The following is a 12108-nucleotide window of genomic DNA, read 5'->3' as shown; positions in this document are numbered from 1 at the left end:
CTGGATATTTAGGAATCAGTTTAGTCAAACGTCCTAGTTCAATTACAGTATTATCACAGCCTTATGGGAAGAATAAAGTAAAATTCTGTCCACACGCTAAAAAACTTGTGTAAGTGTCAAAAATAGAAACGTCGTCTACTAGATTGTTCTGCGCCCACAGTGAAGTACTCAAGAGACAAGTTCATATGGCAATTGTGGCGCAGTTTCTTGTGGTTCGGACTCAGGTCGTTGGTCTTAGTCCAAGCTACAGATCTGTCCAAGCCTTCTACTGATATCTTGGACACATCCGGACTCCGTAGTACTCACACTCTGGCAGTTTTGTGGAAATTAGTCCTTCACGTTCCAGATTATAATGCTCTGTTTCATACGGCGAGCAGCGTAAAAGTATAGTTTCAATGTAAAAACTTAATATATGTAGACAGAAAAATGAAGTTCAGTTCAAGAAATTTACCGGACCAGAGTCCAAACCCAAATCCTATTGATAACTGTATTTCTGCTACCTACTACAAGGTACTGGTCAAAAGTGTTCCATGACAGATCACTGTCATGGCAGTGGGGCAAAAGATGGGCCAATATCTGATTAATTTGTTAGTTAAATTTTTTTGTTCAATATTCGATTCAACATATACTACGTTATTCAAAATATTAAGATGCCAAATGTAATGGTGTCCGAATGCTTTTAGTAAAGTAGTGTAAGTTGAATTTAATATTGTGCACAAGTGAACTGTCTGACATATTACTCCCCGAAATAGTAGCAAATCGGTCTCAGCAATTTTTATTTTAAGGACGATACTTTCTTGAAAATCGGTAATTTATAACTTTACTGCAGTTATTACTTTTTAACAATTTTTTTTTTTCCTACTGCTCCATTCCTCATATGGATGTAGCAAAAATGAATTAATCTGAAGTTAGATAAACCCTTGTGAGCAGCAAAGTTGGTATAATCGCCGTCCTCACCACACCGTCTGGAAAAGGCCTGAGTTAGAATCCCGTCAAAGACGCGAGGAAATTTTATGGGCCTTTTTCACAACTTGAGTTAGTCGGTTTCAGGCGAGGGTAGCGTTTTTTCTCCCGGAAACTTCGGATTTATCGTCCGGTAAACAGCAAATCGACTACAGAATGCACGCAATTTACAGACATACGGCGCCTTAGAGCATCCACCTAAGTTGCTGATGATCTTGAACCCTACAACAACAATATGATAAGTTCTCCATTGTACAATAATCTGCAAACCTTAATCAAATTCATGTTTTTTTTTTTGTTTGTTTGTTTGTTTGCTTTTTTTAACTAAATTTATAGATAAGACTATATGACAATTTGTTAAAAATTGAATTTGAACTAGTCAGCTTAATTTTAAATTACGTTTTTGTAATCACATAAATCATCGTCGTTATATCACCCTTACACTTAGAAAATGGTTTTCATCCGCTCCTGTTACAAAAGTAAAACTCTATTCCTTATGTATATGAATAAATGTAGATCGTAAAACGCAATGAGTATATACAGGGTACATAAGTATAAAAATTATGATTTTAACACGAAACTAATGATATTAAAATCATTTAAATAAATTGACTTTTTTGAGGGCGGATTCATGCATAAGGGCATCAGACGCTAACCGGTGGCGTCGTTAGAGGGGCTTCCCAGGAAATTGTTTTAAGGATCCCCTGGAATAGGTACCTGTAGGGACCTCACTTTTTGACTTTGTATCTCGCGCTCCTTACAGCCTAAATCCCTCCCAGATTGGATCTAGAAAGAAGTATAGATTTAATTTGCTAACAATCATGGCTAGACACAAAGTCTTCAAGTGTAGGCATCTACACTTGAAGGCATCTACTACAGGGAGAGGGGTACCACCGAGCCATTATTTTATTTACCACAAAGATTTTACTTAGCGTCATTGTATTATGTGCATTAAATTTAATGCATATAATACATATTTTAAAGCTGCACTTTCAGTACGATATTTAACTGAGAATAGGTTAATGGAACATCAACTTATTACGGAAGCAGTAAAATATATATAATCGCGGGGGCAGGGGATCTTGGACCAATAGTAATTTCATTTTTTTGGGAAACCAAGGTCTTGAAGCAAACGCACCACTGCGTCTCAGTAAATCCAATGTTTACTTCAGCTGTGTTTCTCTCGTTATCGCAACGAAAATTATTATAATTGACGGAAATTAGAACCGTTTCTTGCTTTTCGGTATTTATGCCATCTGTTGGGTGGGTATTCTTCCGATTTTGGAACAGACGATTCAAAATCCATTTGATCAGGAGGATGAAGGATGGGGCGTTTATTGAACACCTCCGGCTGCGCTCCTCGATATTTTGAATATATTATAGTTTATATATATATACTTTATTATAGTTTATATATATACTTCATTATATTTTATTTAAAATGATTACCCTCTTTTATGCAATTACCGTATATCATTCTTTTAACTCTTCATTGTGTCGCATTTGTTCGACATAAACAAAAGGATTTTCAGATATCCGTTTTGAATATTTTCCTTCTTTTTTCTTTCTTTCTTATATATTTTTCCCTTTTTGTTTATTTCTTCTTCAACAAACATCGTTTATTTCTTCTTCAACAACAAACATACGGTTAAAAATCAACTCTCGCCAGAAGCTTTCAAATAATACTAATAATAAAAGTATTAACTATTTTAATTTATTTATTTAATTTATGAAATAATAATTTAGATATTTATTTATATAATATTACTGCAAATATAATGTTATAAATTAAAATTTAAATAAAATGTACTGTTTCAGTTAAATTCATGAAAAATATGGAAAGTTACATTGACACCTATTGAAAATATATGTAATATTTATATGTATGGATAATTCAAAAGAATTTTTTCATACTTACTTGGCGCTAGGGCAGCTGCGATCATAAAGGTAGCTCCCTCAGGGAGAGGCTTATCCATTGCACACCGGGTATGCTGACCCCTGCCAATTCCTCAAACTGGGGTAATTGGAGCGTGTAATTTTTGGTAGTTGGGGATTGCGTTCGCGCTATCCCCTTCGGTCTTAGTAACAACGAGTGTTTATTGGTCCAAGGCTCTAGTTCTTTTATTATTAAATATACATTTTTTCTTTAAATTTGGGGGGAGGGGAGGAGTCTAAATTACACCCTACTCGGATGCAGCTGTTCCTGAAGAAAACCCCAGGTAAGAGTATTCTTCTGCCTTAAAATAAGAAATACAATATTCCTCTAAAATTAGCCTAACCTATCCTTTTAAAAAAAAATCCACAAAGTTTATTTTAAATCCATAATGAGATCGCAGATCCTCTACATGAAAAAGTTACAATAAATTATTAGCATTTGTCTGATTTTATGAAAATTAGCGGGTCTTGACTACTCAAGTTGTCTAATAAAATAAAATTTGGAGGCTTTAGGACCACCACATATTTTTTTTTTTTTACTCTTGTATTGAAAGAACTTGTTAGAAAGTACACGTACTTTGGATGGTCGGAGTTCAAGCCCATGACTGCTAAATACGGTGTTGTTTCTTGTACTCTTATCTTGTGAACTCGTATGGTTGTTCTGGAGTATAAACAGAAAATTTGTTTTTTATAAATCCTAATTTTTTTAATGCTTAAAATATACATTTTTAATTACTTTGAACTAAAAATTAATCTAAGTATATTTATTAGTAATAAAATTAGAAGTACATACATCGATTGTGATAACACTTGTACAGATATCTCATTTAAGGAGAGGACTTGTTTTAATAATTATTTTATTTTATTTTTTGATAAAAACGAAAGTATAAATTTTTCTGGGGAGGAGTCAACAATTTTAGAACAGCCCCAGAGGATAAAGGTTAAGTGCTGTTGTGTTAGTATTAGTATTAGTAATGGCCGCATGGTGCAAGAAAGCCTATGGCTTATGCTGCACCAGCCAAAAAAAAAAAAAAAAAAAAAATCCGAACAAAACAATGATAAAAACAAAAAAAAAAATAATTAATAAAAAAAAAGGAAATTAAACCTATCATCCTATGCACTTCCCTTACCCGAAAGTACTATCCAGATGACCTTTGAATTTCCCCAAACTGTCTGCCTCAACCACCCATGAAGGCAACTTATTCCAGTAATTTATAATTCGCTGGCTAAAATAAAACTTCCTGCAGTCCAATCTAAACATTTCCCCCCGTAACTTGAATTTATGTCCCCTAGTTCTAGCATCATTTATAATCTTGAAAATTTCGTCCTCATTCATTTTATTATTATTAGTGTTACTATTATTATTAGTCATATGGTGCAAGGAAGCCTGAGGCTTATGCTGCACCAGTCAAAAAAAATTCCCAAGTTACCCTGAGAGGAGAGTGTGTGTGTGTGTGTGTGTGTGTGTGTGTGTGTGTGTGTGTGTGTGTCAGAAGCAGAAAGGAATCACCAAGAAAGAGAAGAATGATGATATCCAGCTCAGGACAGTTTTTGGACAGGTTTTCCAGGCCAGATGTGAGCCCCTAGGGTTGAAAGAACCTGTTAGAAAGTACACGTACTTTGAGTTGTTGGAGTTCAAGACTGCTAAATACGGTGCTTTTCTTGTATAAACAAATTTATTTATTCCACAAGAAAATTAATCTATGCGTCTTTTAGAAATCCTATATTTTTTATGTTTAAAATACAGATTTTTAGATTACGTTGTAACTAAAAATTAATCTATTAAGTATATTTATTAGAAATAAAATTATAAGGACATCGATTGTGATAACTATTTGTACAGATATCTAATTTAAGTTGAGGACTTTCAGCATATTGAGACATTTTGATACATAATGAAGGATTTAATTGGTAAGACATTACAGAAGCAGGGCATAGCATTATTTTGTACGGAGCATGAGCAAAAATAAGTGCACTGATCTCGTACTATGACGATCTTCACCACGAGTTGCCTCGGTATTGCACCACTTGGAACAAAAGCACTATTCCAACTTATGTCATTTCCCACAAAGGTGTGATTTTGTCAGTTAATTTTTTTTAAAAAAATTAATTCCATTCGCCAGGTTTTTAAAGATCACGTGAGGGTTGTTTGGCAATCTGTCAGAGAGTACAGAATTTATAGTTTCACTACAGATAGGAATTTTAAAATAAAAAATAAACAATTTTCTTGTGGCTCTAAAAGTTCCACAAGAAAATTGTTAAATATATATATATATAATTTGACACGTGATTTAATATTAATCTATCAGCGTCATTTCTCATTATCAGTGTACACCAGGAAGCTCAGACGACCCTGGCGGAGACAAGCCAGAGAATGATGGATGGCCTCGGTCACCTCCTATTAGTGTAACGTAAGGGCAACGTTGAGTCCCACTATGGGTCCTGCGGCCAAGAGCCAGAATAATAAAATACAACTATATAAACATATAGTTGTATTTTATTATTTCTACACTTCTGGCTTTTACAGAGGTATATTGGTGGCCCCTTGCCCTAACACTATGTACACTACCATTTACACCTTACAATTACGCTCGCACATACACAGTGTTTCAGTTAAATAGCACCGGGATGTACCTTGCTTATTTTTAGTTTTAAGCTATTTGTTTAGTCTTATTCGGGCTGAAATGTTTGAATTTATGTTGAATTAAACATTGCGATTAATCAGTGAACTTCTTAAATGAACGTAAACCCGATTTTTTATTAAACGAAAAAAGAGAATATTTAAAACACAGCCGCTGCAGCGTGAGGAGACGCAACGTTAAATGCCAGCTACACAGTGGAGCGTTATTATAGAGGCAAAAAATACCAGAGGGGGCCCCAAAATCACTGTTTCAAAAACTCGTTGCTGTTTTTTACTAATTTTTCGGGTGGAAAACCCCCAGTTGCGAGAATTAATGGGTCGAGCCTAAAATCGGCAAGGCAATTAAAATATCTAGGCATTATGCTTGATGGATCTGTGGGGGAGGAGGAGTTTTATACTTTATCTTTTTATTACCTTCCTTAGAAAGCTTATTTAGATTTTTAGGCACACCCTCACACCTCCAAGGCCAACTGACTGCTATACACTGTATCTCACTGAAGATTCTCAGAATCATGAGGGTAATTTCTTCACTTTCTCCTTAATCAGTTTTCAGGATTCTGTCGCCAAATTGTGGGAGAGCAAATTTTAACTAAGCTAGCCAGGCGTGTGTTACTCAGAATAACAAAACTCGAAGTGGAAATAAAACATGAATTTTATTACATACATATATACAACATAATATACAACTGAACCAGATATCATATAATCATAACATACAAAGTTAAATCAGAGATACCTTGCATATATTAGTCTTATTACAGTTTCCCTTCACTAGTTAATTTGATTAGATAATTATATAAAAAACATGATTCATTCTTCTTCGCTTATTTCCTAATTTACTCCTAACACTTATATCTTCACTTTATCTCTTTTTCTTTACTCCTGGATACAATACTGTTTCTTATAGTAATATTCAAAATGCTGCATTCATCATTCAACTCTTATTCTCACTACACTGTTACAATATACTTGTAGACAAATCTTCAGTATCCTAATTTCCCTCCTTGTTACTAATAATTCAGATAAATTACTTGTACACAAATTTTCATAAATTAAAACACTATATTCAGCTTTGTTCATATACCATATTTATCTATCATTTAAAAGATATTCAGAATCTTTCTTTGAACCCTTTACTTCCCTTCTAACACATTATACACTCAAAACTCTGTCAATGTTCCCATGTATACAATATTTCTATCACTTTCCCACTAATACATTTCTTAAGCTAGTAACTGTCCTATTCTCCGTCTCTTTAATCTTTTTTATCTGGACTCTTTCTCTCTATTACTCATTCCTTCTTTTCCCTTGCATTATACACTAATCCCTTCCTAACACAATAAACTCCGTTAGTATATCTACCTCGAGATAATTCATCTTTTCAAATTTCACTTTCTAGTGCTACCCCCTTTCATTAATTACCCTACTATTTTACTAACAGTCCTTCTTGTTAACTTAGAAAACACGTAATACATATCGCTGTAATCCAAACTTACACATTTGCGAAATGTTGTCCACTTACCAAAAAGTCCACCAAAGTGACTCGGTCTTTTCCGATACAAACGCCAGCCTGTCGGGACTTATATCCAGATGACGCATACATCAAACGTTTCTTAATCATCCGCATTTCACTGTCCCATTGTTCTGCTTCCAGTAAACCTTTCTTACCTGTTCGCAAATGACCACTCCTTTCCTAGTACTGGCCACTGTCTTTGTTTACTCTTAGTTCACCCCTTTTTTTCACACATCTTCATTTACTTCTCTTCCATTTGACTGCTATTCAATTTATACATCTATAACCTCTTATTTCTAAATCCAGATTCTTGCCATATATGCATCTCTTAAATGTCAAAAATTCCCTATCCATACCAAAGAATACTTTTTTTCCGAAACCACAAATATCTTCCCATAAACTCTTAACTCCCCTATATTTGTAAGATTTATATCTTGCAGATCTTTGACTTTCAACTCGGATGTTACATATTTATCAGAAAATGTGAGGAAATTTATTGGGATGATTACTCGAATCACTAGGGTTGTCTGGGGAATAAAAGGTAAGACACTGAACTTGCTATATGAGTGTGTATTTATCCCCATGGTAACGTATGGTGCACCAATTTGGTTTGAGGGTGTAAGTGGCAAAGTATTTACTAGAAAGTTCAGTTCCATTCAACCCCAGCTTTGCAGTTGTCACTAGTAAATTGCCCATTTATCTGCATTTGGTGTTCTGTGCGTTGGCTTACTTCGTTCGCCGTGGCATTCCCTGTTCTTTTCTGAATATAGAGGTGGACATCTTGGCAGATAGCAGGAAGGAAAGGTCAAGAATCTGGGACGCTCTGGTAAAAGTCTGGTTGGAGTGTTTGTGATAAAGGGCGAATTACAGGAAAATTTTTCCCAGATATAACAAATGAAGCCTCGATAAAGTTCAAATGGTTTGCACCAAACTTACAAGCTATGTTCTTATGATGACAAAGTCCAAACTTCATCGCAAAGAGCTACATCTGTTCAGAATCTGTCGGAAAGCTATGATAGTCATGGTTCAATTAATGCAAAGTTGCACGATTTAGGAATTACTGAACGATCTAGTTGCCATTGTGGCGAAAGGGAATCATGGGAACATATTATGTACAATTGTGAGGAGTACAGCGATCTACGAATTGAATTGGTATCTCGGGTGAATAATCTCAATCTTATGGCAGAAGGCTACGAGACGACTCTAGAACTTTATGGCTTTCCAAGACCTTTGCAACTGCTATATTTCTTAGGCGGAAGACTCTTCTGCATCTGGAAGAAGGCCATATTGCTCCGGGGATATGCGGTGGGCATTTCATAACCTTTCCGCATCCTCCGTATTTGGTGGTCACGGGCTCGAACCCCGGTCTAATCAAGAAGCGTGTGCTGCGCACTGCTGCTCCTGCCCACGGAGGCGCCTGGTATGGTGAAGTGTCAGATTACCTAAAGTTCTGTGGAATCGTTCTGAAAGGCTTTGTTTTGGAGGAAGCATGAGCGTGCTATATCCACTGCAACCCCAGCTCCTTGTACAGGCATTTCTGTTCTCTGCAGCTACTTGTGCTGCTGACTTTCCAACAGATTCTGAACAGATGTAGCTCTTGCGATGAAGTTTGTACTTTGTATGAAATTTAATTATATATATATTTATTTTAAATAAGGACTACCTTGTATATAAACGGCACCCTTATGCAGTATGGTAGCAGGGAGAGGGTAGCCAGGTCTTATCAACCAACGCAAGAACACGGAGAGCTGAAGTTAGTTCAGCTCTCCGTGTTCTGGTCACTCAATATTTAATGTTGATGGGGCCCCCAAATTCCATTTTGCCTTGGTCCCCATGAAGATATAACGGGCCACTGCGTCTACAGCTACATGTTTCCAGCAGCTAAAGAGCGAATATCACAACCTTGCTGAGTGGTCAAGCGAGGGTTACAGTAGTACACGCCTTTCAGTAACCATAGTTCATGCCCACGTGATAGTAAATACAATTGTACTGCATAATTCTTAATGTATTTTCGCTGCCCTTACGTGGTCGTCCCGGAGTATAAACAAAAAAATTAATTTGCTTTACATCCTTATTATCTTTTCCTTCAAATTTTATTTGAAGGGAATGCCCTGAATAAATTACTCTTAAGAATTTAAAATTTTCAGAATAAATAACCCTAGGGGCTCACATCTGGTGAGTATGGGCTTGGCACACCCAAGGTCCTGAGATATCATTATTCTTCTCTTTCTTGGTGATTCCTTTCTACTTCCTTCTCTCTCAGGGTAACTCGGGAATTTTTTTTTTGGCTATTACAACTTAAGCCTCAGGTTTTCCTATGCACCATATGGCTAATAATAAATAAACCAAAACAATGCGTTGGTTGCATTAAATGGACTGTATTATCGCAAAATTACACAAGTGAACTGTACAACATTGCCTAATCGAAAATAGTAGATTTTTTGACGAATTTATAAATTTTAAGGAATTTGTTTCTGAAAAAAAGAAAAGGAAAATACTGTATTGGGAAAACTTATTAGCCCGTAGAAAGTGGGCTGAATATTAGTTCCGCGATTTCAAAAAATTGCTCAATATACAATTTTTATTTTTGCCCACAGTGGAACGTAGAGCGTGTATTTTCATTAATTAGCAATCAATGGATCAACATCAAAAATAACAGGGGGTAGAGATTCAGAAACGGGTACCCCTTTCACAATGGCGGCGAGGAGAGGAGGGGAAAAGCAATGATTGGCGGGTTGTGACTCCGCCCACTCACTGCGTTCCCCCTCCTCTCCTCGTCCGATGGATTTCAAGTGACACGCGGACGGCACTTGGCACAGCAACAAAAATGGCGGCAGAAAACAAATGGTAAATCCAAGTTACAAAAATGCACGTTTTTTCGCGATAATAAAAAGTCACGTGATATTTGAATGAGTCTGATATAGCTGAAAAGGGGACAACGAAATTTCGCGAAAGAAAAGGAACCGCAAATCAACAAAATATTAATATATAACAAAAAGTTACACGAAATGCAAAAAAACCAACAAAAAAAAACAAACCTGTGACAAAGGAGATTACACAGCAGCAACAGGACACCCGCACAAATGAAATACAGACTAAAAATGACCACCAGAGCCTGGAAATGGCGCAATAGTAATCAGCCATTCACATTGTGATTGGCTGATTACTGTTGGTTGGCTGATTACAGTTCTTCCTGTAATTTTTTGTTTCTCAGTTTTTTTTGTTTTTTTTAAATTGCCATTCTTTTTCTTTATTAATTTTTATTTTTTTTTTTCTGGGGCTACCGCCCCCAGAAAAAAAAAGTTAAAAAATAATAAAAAAAAAGTAAAAAAATAATGTTTCTGAGGAACAAGAAACAATACCAATAGAAGTTTCAGCAACCACGTGTAATCAAAACACATGTTTCCTAGTGTTTCCATTAATCAAAACACGTGTTTCCAATATCGTTAATTACAAGGCACGTTTCAAAACACAACGGGAAATATAATGTAATCGAAATTTAATAAACTTACGGTGTCTTATGAATAATCAAGATTCTCATATTCTATTAGTGATAATCGATGATATTTGTTATATCTAATTTTTTTCTTAATAATCCAGATTTATTTTATAGAAAATTAACTGACTACACTAAGTTTAATGGTTTAATAAGCATAACTTTCATTTTATTCTTTATGCATGTCAGTTCGTTTAGCAATCTAAGAAAATAATACATTGGTGTACTTTTAATTTTTATTATTATTTTTTTTAAATAATAAAAAACAAAATTAAATTTTAACAATTCAATTATTGTTTAAATTGCTAGAGTATTTTATATACATTTTTTTTAATTTGGATATTTTAATATAACAACGATTTTTTACATTTCGTATAGTTATTTGGTGTAAACCAAGGAACTGTAGTACTGTGTTACATTCTCTCTCTACTGCATTGCAATGGACTTTGGCTCTCGGAAGTCATTTAAATTACTGATAGTGTAATTTAGAATAATGACAAAAACTGTGCACTATATATTGACATTTATTTTTTTAATTTACCGAAAAAAATTAAGAAATTTCTTACGCAGGTAATGCAAAGATTAAAATATCTGTGATAACATATATATTTAAGCCTAAATGGCACTCAATTCATAGAGTTTTTGAGTTACTCAAAGGAGTTTTAGACCGTTTCTTTTACTCCTCTACTCTTACTATTACTTTCTCTCCACCTTTTTACTTAGAATTGGGACAAGTGGATAGTCGAGTTATCCCACACACATATACAAAATAACTATATGGTGCAAGGAAGCCTGAGGCTTATACTGCACCAGCCAAAAAAAAAAAAAAATTCCTGACCCACACTGAGAGAGACAAAAGGGAATCACCCTTTTGTCACACCAAGAAAGAGAAGAATGATGATATCCAGCTCAGGACCCTGGGTGTGCCATGCCCATACTCACCAGATGTGAGCCCCTGGGGTGAGTACATATGCTATAAAAAATATACAAACAGTTCTGTTAATTAAATACAATAAATACATAGTAAAATACTGTTGGATGCAACTGAGAAATATAGTCCAAATCCCTTATTGGGTGCCATTTAAGCCTAACATCATGCAATAACAATCGAAAGGCATTAAAAATTAGATAATCTCTCTTTAATCTTTAATGCCCTTCACGGCCAAAAAGCCAGGGGTTATAAATTGTTAATGCCTTACCGGAAGTAAAGGATGTATATATATATCATTAAGTGATTTTTCGAAAATAATAATATACATGGTCAGATTAAAGAAATAATAATTTTGAAAAACTTAAAAAGTAAAGTTGAGCTGAATTCTGATTTAAATACACTGAATTAGTTTATTGATCCATTATGCTCAATCACGCGTTTATGCATAGGCCTTAAACTACCAACAAGGTTAAATATACTGTACACCCAAACACCGACGTATACAGGTATTATCGTAAGGGGGTGCATAGCAACCAGGCTTTTGAGTTTTTTTTTTTTTTTTTTCAGAATGTCTCCTGCGCTCTGTTTCTTTAATTTCAAATTTTTGGTTAAGGGGGGCATATACCCTC

General features: G+C 35.0%; 1 non-coding gene across 1 annotated transcript; it reads left to right on the top strand.

Moving 5' to 3' along the window:
- The first annotated feature begins 2873 nt into the window (after positions 1-2873).
- On the top strand, positions 2874-3037 carry LOC150089148 (U1 spliceosomal RNA). Its single transcript, XR_016546713.1, has one exon. It is a non-coding gene; the product is annotated as a U1 spliceosomal RNA (small nuclear RNA).
- Positions 3038-12108: the final 9071 nt, after the last annotated feature.

The sequence above is a fragment of the Mastigoproctus giganteus genome, chromosome 2 (genome assembly GCF_048544385.1).
Source record: "Mastigoproctus giganteus isolate SK-2022 chromosome 2, ASM4854438v1, whole genome shotgun sequence".
NCBI classification, from domain to species: Eukaryota; Metazoa; Arthropoda; class Arachnida; order Uropygi; family Thelyphonidae; genus Mastigoproctus; species Mastigoproctus giganteus.
The sequence above is the reverse complement of the archived record's forward strand: the minus strand, read 5'-3'. Positions and strand labels throughout refer to the sequence as shown.